This window comes from Pinus tabuliformis, chromosome 2_1, assembly GCF_031772625.1.
Source record: "Pinus tabuliformis cultivar Carrire ecotype Pingquan chromosome 2_1, CPIR1, whole genome shotgun sequence".
Classification (NCBI taxonomy): Eukaryota; Viridiplantae; Streptophyta; class Pinopsida; order Pinales; family Pinaceae; genus Pinus; species Pinus tabuliformis.
Window position 1 is genome coordinate 797,510,776 of NC_142299.1, and position 9,988 is coordinate 797,520,763.

A 9,988-nucleotide genomic window follows, 5' to 3' on the forward strand; every position below is an offset into this window, starting at 1 on the left:
TATAGGGCAGTGTTACATTACGTAAAGTATATGGGAATGCTCTGACTGTGCGGTTTTGCATTAGACAACACTTATATGGACTGGGCCTCCATGTACCTTCGAGTATATATGGGAGGAAAACTCTAGGTTTCTATCCATCCTTAAGTAACTGAGTCAGCCGCCTTGTAAACTGTGATACACCGAACACAACATTCAGGGAGATTGCCTACCTATACTTCTTGGTTCACTAGGAGGAATTCGGCAGTTCACAGTTTCGTGGTAAACCTTTTGCCTAGTATACCCCTTTTTGTTTATTTATTTTTTGATAATAAAATTAATCATCAATCATGGAGGAACATCAACCCATACCCCATCGTTTTCAGTGAACATCGAGAAAACTGCCTTTGCCTCCCGAAGCGACACCAATTCAGGCAAAGTGGTCTCACTTAACTGAGTCTAGTACATCAAGAACTCCTAGTTCTTCATCTGAATTACCTAAAGCATCTACTTCGGTAAGTACTGAGACTCTAGTTACTCCAACTATTTCTGGCCCATTTGTTTCTGAAGAAGAAGTTTCACAATTATCTGAGGACATTAGCACTAATCCTAGTGAAATAGTAATCGAGGTTATTCAACAACAAGTTGATCCTCAACTTGAAATTTCTCAACAAGAAAGTACTTCTAAACTTGAATCAGTTCAACCAGAAGTTAATCAAAAATCTATCCCAGTTCAAACATAAGTTACATCTGAACCTGAAGTTGTTCAAGAACCTCTTTCTGAAACTGTTGTTCATTTACCCGAACATCTGGACTTCGAATTTGAACATTCAGAAGTTGTTACTTTATCGCAAGACAATCAACCAATTACCCCTCAGACATCAGTAACTATTGCAATTTAAACTCTATCAACAAAAGAAACCTTTTATGGACCTAACGATGAAGTTCTTCCACCAATTTTAATTGCTCTAGAGGAGGAATTGGAAGAATATTCCACACTTGGAACCATGTTTCACTTTGGAACTAGGCTTTATCATTACCCTCATACTCCTTATTTTTCCACTCCATTTGATCCTGCTTCTTTTAAAGTACCCATCGATTCTTTATGACAACATTTGGGTCAGTTAACTATGGCTGAACAACTGTCAACATCTCAGACTGTATCTTTTGATGCAGCTACTGCAGAATCTTCTATTGCAACCTCTTCGATGTTTTCTACCACACCTGAGTCGCACCTGTATGATGAATCATCCATCCCGATTGGTTACCAATCATTGTCTGGAACCCGATCAAGGGTTGCTTCTACACCATGGTCATCACCCATGTCCTCAACCAGAATTTTACCTGGTTCTTATGTAATGGGAACTCAACAGTTTGATCCTTCATATTAGTATCAAGCTGGGCAATCTAGTCAACAAAGACCTATGTATCCATTAAATACTGGATTGCCACCATATGGAGAGAAATACGCTTATTCACTGTATCCTCCTTATTCCAGATTACTGCCATAGGGTAATATCCCACAATATTCAAGTAAATCTAGAATTAGAGTTTTTCAATGGCAACCAACAATGCCAGTTCAACCACAGCTTATGTATCCAACACAACGAATGCAAACTATGTTAGCTATTTGTTGGCATTATGATGCATGTGTTGTACTTGATGGCAACTCTCTCATAGAAGAACATCTCACTTATGTATAATTGGATGAATCTTCAGAAGAGATGTCAGATGTGACTGATGGAGGACAGCTCAAAGGAATCAGACACACCTATGTATAACTGGATGAATCTTCAGAAAAGATGTCAGATGTGACTGATGGAGGACAACTCAAAGGAATCAGATGATAGTTCTAAGTGTAACAAGTTAGCTTTGCCATCAAGTCCAAAGGGGGAGATTGTTGGCATTATGAGACAAGTGTTGTCCTTGATGGCAAATCACACTGATGACAAATCATAGTGCAGAAGGATAGCAGCAAGGAATTGATGATCAGACTACAAGTATGAAGAGAAAATATATACACGCTGGTTCACTATATACCAAGTCGCGTATACAAGCAGGTTCACTACATACCAAGTCACGTATACGCAGGTTCGCTATATACCAAGTCGCGTGTACATGCAAGTTGGCTTCAGTAAAAGAGCGTGTATGTGGAAAACTTATCTTTGGTCCGTGGCGGTTATTCCTTGGAAGTTGTGCCTATGGTTTTGGACCATGGTGTCTCGACGGACGTGTTGATCCCTAGTTTTGAAGTTGATGGTATTGGATTTCTATGGTTTTGTCCCGTGGTATTGAGCAAGGCCTAAGGCTATATAAGGAGAAGAAGATCATTAGGCAAAGGTATCTGAAAAGGCTTGAATATCTGATGAAGTATTAGATCCAGTATGCAGGTTATTGGTTGATGATGTATTGCTTGATCTGAGCTAAGGAGAGATCTCATCGGTTGATGGAGAACAAGATCTAAGGAGAGATCGGGATCAAATGGTTTGAAATGAACTATCTTTATATGGTTGATTATGCGTATTTCTAGATCTACATACTGACACAATGTTATGTTCTGGGTATAACTGATATCTGGTACAGCTGCAAGTTATGAAAAGTTATTTTTAGATCTGTACGCAGGTTGTCTTCGGTAAAACCGCGTGTATACGCGGGTTGCCTTCATTGAAGTAGCGTATATCTTTTGGAGCTTGATTTTTGGGTTGCAACTGGGTCTGACTGTTATTGCAGAGTTTTGTAGTCTGCTCTGTGTTCTGGTGACTGGGTTTGACAGGGTTTCAGTGGTTCAGTGATTCAGAGATTGTTGATGCGAGTATTGGTTGTTTTGTAATCTGCTATGAAAGTTGAATGAATTGTGGTCTTCAGATTGTAATGTTGTGCTTCAGGAATATCCAGTCTGAAAATGTATGAAAAGTGGTACCTAAAGGAAAGAAGATTGTAGGCCTGCACCTACGTACTAGTATCTTAGCTAGTACAAGAGCAAAGGGGGTTGGAGCTCCCTTCCAAGGAAGTTTGGAGAATGAGAGAAGGTTGAAGCTTTCTGCAGGTTGTAGCCTGCGTACTGGTATAAGGCTGCACCAGTACAAAAGATTGTAAACTGAAGTTCTTATTAAAGAAAGATAGAGACGACTTGCAGCAGGTGGTTTTCACCCACATTGGGTTTCCACCTTATATCATGGTGTTCATGTGTGTGGCTTTTGTGTGATGATCTGTTCTGTTATACTGCATCTGTTTACTCTTAATATGGTGAATAATGTCCTAATGCATTTAACTGAAGATAAACTAACTGGATTATAAGATTTATGGTTATACGCTGGTTTCTTTAGACACAGTAGCGTGTACACGCTGGTTCACTTAACTAAAGTAGCGTATATGTTTCTGAGCATTGAAAAAGTTTTATTGATCGGATAATACTGATTCACCCCCCCCCCCCCTCTCAGTGTTATTTCCAACACTATTACTACTACACTTGTTGTTACTACTGTACCACAGTCACAAGTTCAAACTGTTGTATCTCAACTGGTACAAACTAATCCTTCGACCTTGCAACCACAAGTTTCAGGTCAAGAAGTTCAAGTTCCTCAAGTTGTTGTACAACAACCACTTATTTCTGGAGTTCATAAACAACCTCAGGTTGGTATACCCTTATCTGGACTAACCCAAGCTTACACTGGTATGGTTTATTCACAACCTTGCCAACCTTTTATTGCTGGACAGCAACAACCATTAAATCAACAACAGTTGTACCAACAACAAAAACAGTTGATTCAACAACTGTGGCAGCCTCAATTTCAACAACCCCAATTCCAGCAATTCCAACCCCAGTTTGGACTTGTTCCACAGGCTCAACCTAGTTTTGGTCAATCTCAAGCCTACCAAGGTCCTAGTCAACAAGGTTTTGCAGGTTATGGACAACCACACATTCAACCTGGTTATCAACAACCACCTTATGCTGGTTTTGTTCAACAACAACCATACCAAGGTTACCAAATGCAGATGCCCTATGTCAGTATGAAAGGACCTATTGCTCAAGGAATTCCATCATATCCTAGGTATGCTCAACCTAACTTGGATCGACAGTTGCCATTTGTAGCAACTTTAGAATTACCAAATTTAAATTGGCTCACTACTGATCTAATCTTATATGCACCTTGGTGGCTGATAATTCCACATAAGTTACCATCTAACATTCCGAAATTTAATGGAAATCCTAGAGAAGACCCATCAAATCATGTCATGACCTTTCCTTTGTGGTGTGCATCAAACTCCTTAAATGATAATTCGGTTAGACTTCATATTTTCCAAAGAACACTTACTGGTATAGCTGCTAAATGGTACATTAAGTTACCAAGAGCTTCTTTCAATGATTTCACCACTTTAGCCACTACATTTTTGACCCACTTCTAGTTACCCATCAGATACGAAGCTGGAACAAAACTCCTAACCAGCTTTAAACAGAGTACTACTACCCATATATCAGATCATATTCATGAGTGGCGGTGTCGTCGTCGAATGGTTAAGACATATGTTCCCGATCAAGTTTTAGCTAAGTGGTTCATAAAATCCTTGTTGCCATCAATCACCAAGGATGTGACAAAAGGTGGAGTTGTCACAGAAGAGCAAGTTATTGCTCATGCTCAATACTTGGATTTGATTTACACACAATCTGGCACGCTTTATGATAAAATTCCCAATGCACCTCAACCAACTTTCACTGTCCCCCCTCCTCCACAATTGAGAAAGGACTTTCATGCTGGCGATGGAGTGATCAGTTCTTCAAGCACGCAAACAACAGAAATACCATCTGGTCAAAATCTTTCTATTTCCAATAAAACTACCAATGCATTAGAAAATATGTTATATACCTAGGGGGGATAATATGGGGTACCAAGGGAGGTACCCAAGGTAATAATGTAATAATGGGATGGGCCATAGTAATAAATAAGGTGGTTAACCCATGTCATGTAAGGGACCACAAGTAGTTAATAATAATGTAACGGGCCCATGGTATTAGTTGATGGTATGAGGGAACCATGGTAATGACCCATGGTATTGTATGTATGAGGCCTATATAGAGGATAGAGACTCCACATGGAGGATATGAAGAGAAGAATTATTGTATGAACAGGCATATGGCTTGTGGAGTGTTCTCCTTCCTTAAGGAGTGAATGTATGGTGTTGCCCTACCATAAGGGTTTTGATCAATAAAGTGAATCATTTCTATCTTATTGTTTATGGGTTTGTTTGCATTATCTATAATATTCTTGGGTTAGAACTACAACAATTGATATTAGAGCACTTTCTTGGGCACAAAAGTGGAGATTTTTTTTTTTTAATTTTTTGCAGGGTTTCGGGGGCGGCGAATTTGCAGGTCAGATCTATACATTTTGGTGCAAGATATGTAAAATATAATTACAGATCTAGATTCTTTGTGAAAAAATAGTCGAATTCAAAAAAAAAAAAATCAGTTGAATCGGAGTCCGGATGAAGGAGATATCACTGATCTAAAAATCAGTGGGGTTGCAGACAATTTTCAGGGCAGCGATTTTGCGGCGCAGATCTAGACGTCCTGGTACAAGATCTGCAAAATCTAATTGCAGATCTGGATTCTTTGGGAAAAAATACCCAATTTCAAAAAAAAAAATCAGTCGAATCGGAGTCCGAATGAGGGAGATATCACTGATTTAAAATCAGCTCTTTTTTGCAGAAATTTTGGTGACGGCGGAAGAGTTGCAGCACAGATCTGAAATCTCAAGTGCCTGGATCAAGATTTCTACCACATGGGCAGATGCAGAATGATTGTTCCATTTCCGAAAACAGGTCATAATAAAGATTCTCAGCAATATTGACTAAACTATGGCCACTTTAAATTTTCGCCAAGTGAGGAATTTTTCTCAAACCCTCTTCATGGAGATGCTATATTTTAAAGGGAAAGATGATCGTCCTACTATTGAAGAATTCATACAGGAACACAAGTCCATACATGGGAGATATTGGAAGGTTTCAATGACACTTAATCTGAGAGATGAGGCTGAAAATTGGTGGTCATCACTTGACCAAAAGCAGTTGACCAAACTTTCAGATGCAAAATTTGAAAAAGTCTTTTTGGACAAATGGTCTCGGGCTAGAAAAAAGGAGAATGAGACACATAAGGGGTTAATTGCTACGGGTGTCTCCTTATTGCAGGTTCATGGATTGATTCAGAAGGAGAAAATCGTTGTGACTATAAATCCTAGTTGCAAGCAAAATCTTATAAGTGTTAATTTGGCAAAAAGATTGCAAGTTCCAAAAAAACTCATTGAAACTGCACAAGTTGATAATGAGGATGTTCAAGTGTACAAGGATTTGAAGATTTCTATGGATAAATATGTGTTGCATGGCGATTTTTATGCTTCAGATATGGATAACATGGATGTTGTTTTGGGATACCCTTGGATGGAATCAGTGGGTACCATAAATATTAATGTGCAGAAGAAATTCCTGAAGCTCTGGTATAAAAAGAAGAAAATTACATTACAGGATATTTCCATTAATAAGAAGGTAGAGTCCAAGGAGGCTGAAGCAGAAGATGTTCTAGAGTCGGATGATGAGCTAGTAATGATAGATAATCAAACACAAACAGAGGCTGAAGCAGAAAAGGCTACAGGTGCTGATACATCAGAGGACGGCTCAGTGGTTGAAGTCATATTGGACAAGAAGACACGACAACAGGCACCACAGCAGGGTGAATTAAAGAAAAAGACACCGTGGGTTAAAACTTCAACATATCATCACCCACATCACCCCGCAAGAAAACAACCAACACGATGGCAACCAACTAGCCACAAGGACAACAACCCCCATATGATGGATAGCAAGGAGCCTAGATCCACCTACTACACATCAACACTAATGAGTTGCAACGGTCAACTTCCATCTCAAGCGAGCGAGGCCCCAGCGAGATTGAGGGTTCACCTTTCTCTTGGATGGCTAGATGCACGTGCATGGTACCAGTGGACTACTCTTTTGAGTAGATCTTATTATTTGTGTTCTTCCCATGTTTCGGGGACGAAACATGCTTAGGGGGGTGGAATGTTATATACCTAGGGGGGATAATATGGGGTACCAAGGGAGGTACCCAAGGTAATAATGTAATAATGGGATGGGCCATAGTAATAAATAAGGTGGTTAACCCATGTCATGTAAGGGACCACAAGTAGTTAATAATAATGTAATGGGCCCATGGTATTAGTTGATGGTATGAGGGAACCATGGTAATGACCCATGGTATTGTATGTATGAGGCCTATATAGAGGATAGAGACTCCACATGGAGGATATGAAGAGAAGAATTATTGTATGAACAGGCATATGGCTTGTGGAGTGTTCTCCTTCCTTAAGGAGTGAATGTATGGTGTTGCCCTACCATAAGGGTTTTGATCAATAAATTGAATCATTTCTATCTTATTGTTTATGGGTTTGTTTGCATTATCTATAATATTCTTGGGTTAGAACTACAACAAAATACTCTTGCCTCTGAGATTAATGTCTTGTCATCTGATAAAGGAAAAAATCCAAATAAACTAGGGAGCAAGAAAAAGGGGAAAAACAAAAAGAAACAAGAAAATTCCCCTCCAGAGAAATCATCTGATTCCTCTACTTCGGCATGGAAGCCTCGTTATCCATGTATGATATGTAATGACAAGCATTTTACAAGAGATTGTCCACACTAATCTAAGGTCTCTAAACTTTTAAAGACTTCAAACACATCGTCAATGTTGAATGATCTATTTCCAACCCTGGAGACACATTTGGTTACAACAGACCATGCTTCCACATCCCAAGTACTCATGTTATCCATCACAAAGCCACAAAATGAAGTTTTGGTGTCAACGAGAAACAAAGATTGTGGAAATACATCGTCATCGTCAAATAATCAGGCCACTGATCAACCTAATCCTTCGACTTCAACATCATTGGAAAATGTTCCACCCGTTGTACCTGAATTGACAATAAAACCACCAAAGGGAGTTGTGCACAAATCAACATTCAACCCTCGGAATCAAGAAGCTCAAAATTATAACATAGTGGAAGATCTTTCTCAATCACTTCTGCTATGTCGACACTCGAGGTGTTGTAAAATTGTCCCTCCCAGAAGCAGGTTTTAGTATCAGCAATAGGCAAAATAGATCCTACAGATTCAAATCTTGTGGTTTTTAACCATGCAGGATATACACCATAGTTACCGGTGCAATTAGCTTTCCTAATCCAAGTAAAAGCTCTCAATAATAATGTTCACCAAACTATTATTGATGGGGGGCATATACTTGCATTATGTCCATGAGCTGCTAGAAAACACTTGGTTCACTGTTGTTGTCACGATCACCAACCATGTTGAAAGCTTTTGATGGAAGAACATATACCCCATGTGGGATTTTGAGTAACGTGCAAGTCGAAATAGGGGGAAAAACGGTTACTGTTGAAGTTGAGGTAGTTGACGGAGCCCTCGATTACAACATTTTACTGGGAAGGCCTTTGGTATATGCTATGGTTATTGTGGTTTCCACATACTTTTGTGCTATTGCATTCCCTTTTAAGGGTGGAATCACAGTCATTGATCAGCTAACCTTCTTTGCCAATAGTTCATAGGCTATAGGAAGCATTCCATTGGTACACGGACCCCCACCGTCACTTCAAAGTGTTGGATTAGGTCTCTTTAAAGATCCTTCCCTAATGGGTGATTTTACCCTACCGTCACCATCACATTTGGCAGAAGTGGAAAGAGTAGAGACTTGCAACATGATTTCCTCCACCTCATCTTATTTAAGGAGGATTACCAACAAAGTTGAAGTTGATAGTAATATTGAGGTGATGTCGTTAAGCCCCATTTAATCATCATAGTAATCAATTTTTCAGGCTTGTGTGGCAAACCCAAATCCACACTCAACAATTGTATGGGTAGATAGGTTGTTAGAATATGGTAACTCTTTGGATCCTTTTTCACGTATACATTCTATGGATGAAGGAATCATCCAATCAATGATGATAGGAGAAGAACCATGGGAAGATTATCATCATCGTTCCCATCTTCCAGATGACATCAAAGATTATTCAAATGAATTAAACCACCCATCAATTGTTGATTTCCTATCGAATTCAGTTTTCATAGACACAATCGAATCTGAGCGAAACCTGTCAAATATTGAAGAAATGATTTCTATTAATATTTTGACCAAGCCTAATATTGTAGAGAACATTCATGTCGGAAAATCTTGTTCTCCATTGGAACTTGATAATTACTGTAATCTCTTTCATGAATTTAGAGATATTTTTTCATGGTCTTACGAGGAGATGTCAGGCATTGACTCTAGTATTGTTGAGCATGAAATTAAAATGTACCCTGATGTCAAGCTAGTTCGACAATGGCTTTGACCTGTTCATCCAAAGAAAGCTACTGCAATTAAAGAAGAGGTTGAAAAACATTTGCAGGCTGGTTTTATGTACCCTATTCCTCTCACTGAATGTGTTTCCAACATTGTTCCTATCATGAAGAAACAAGGAATAATTCATGTGTGCATTGATTATAGGGATGTAAATCAAGCATGTCCAAAGGACAATTATCCTACTCCTTTTATTGACCAGATTATTGAAGAATGTTCTGGATGAGAAATATTCTCATTTATGGATGGATTTTCTGGCTACAATCAAATCAATATACGCCCACAAGACCAATCGAAAACAGCTTTTATTTGTCCATGGGGCACATTCGCCTATAGGAAACTCCCATTCGGTTTGAAGAATGTTGGGGCCACATTTCAGAGGGCAATGAGTTATGCCTTCCATGAAATCAAAAACATTGTTCAACCTTACCTTGACGATTTACCTGCTCATTCACAAAAGCGGACTGATCACCCGCAGCACTTGAGAGCAATATTTTTATGGTGCTAACACTACAAGATTCGACTCAATCCACACAAATGTATGTTTTACGTTGGCTCTAGTCATTTGCTTGGATTTGTAGTGTCTCAAGAAGG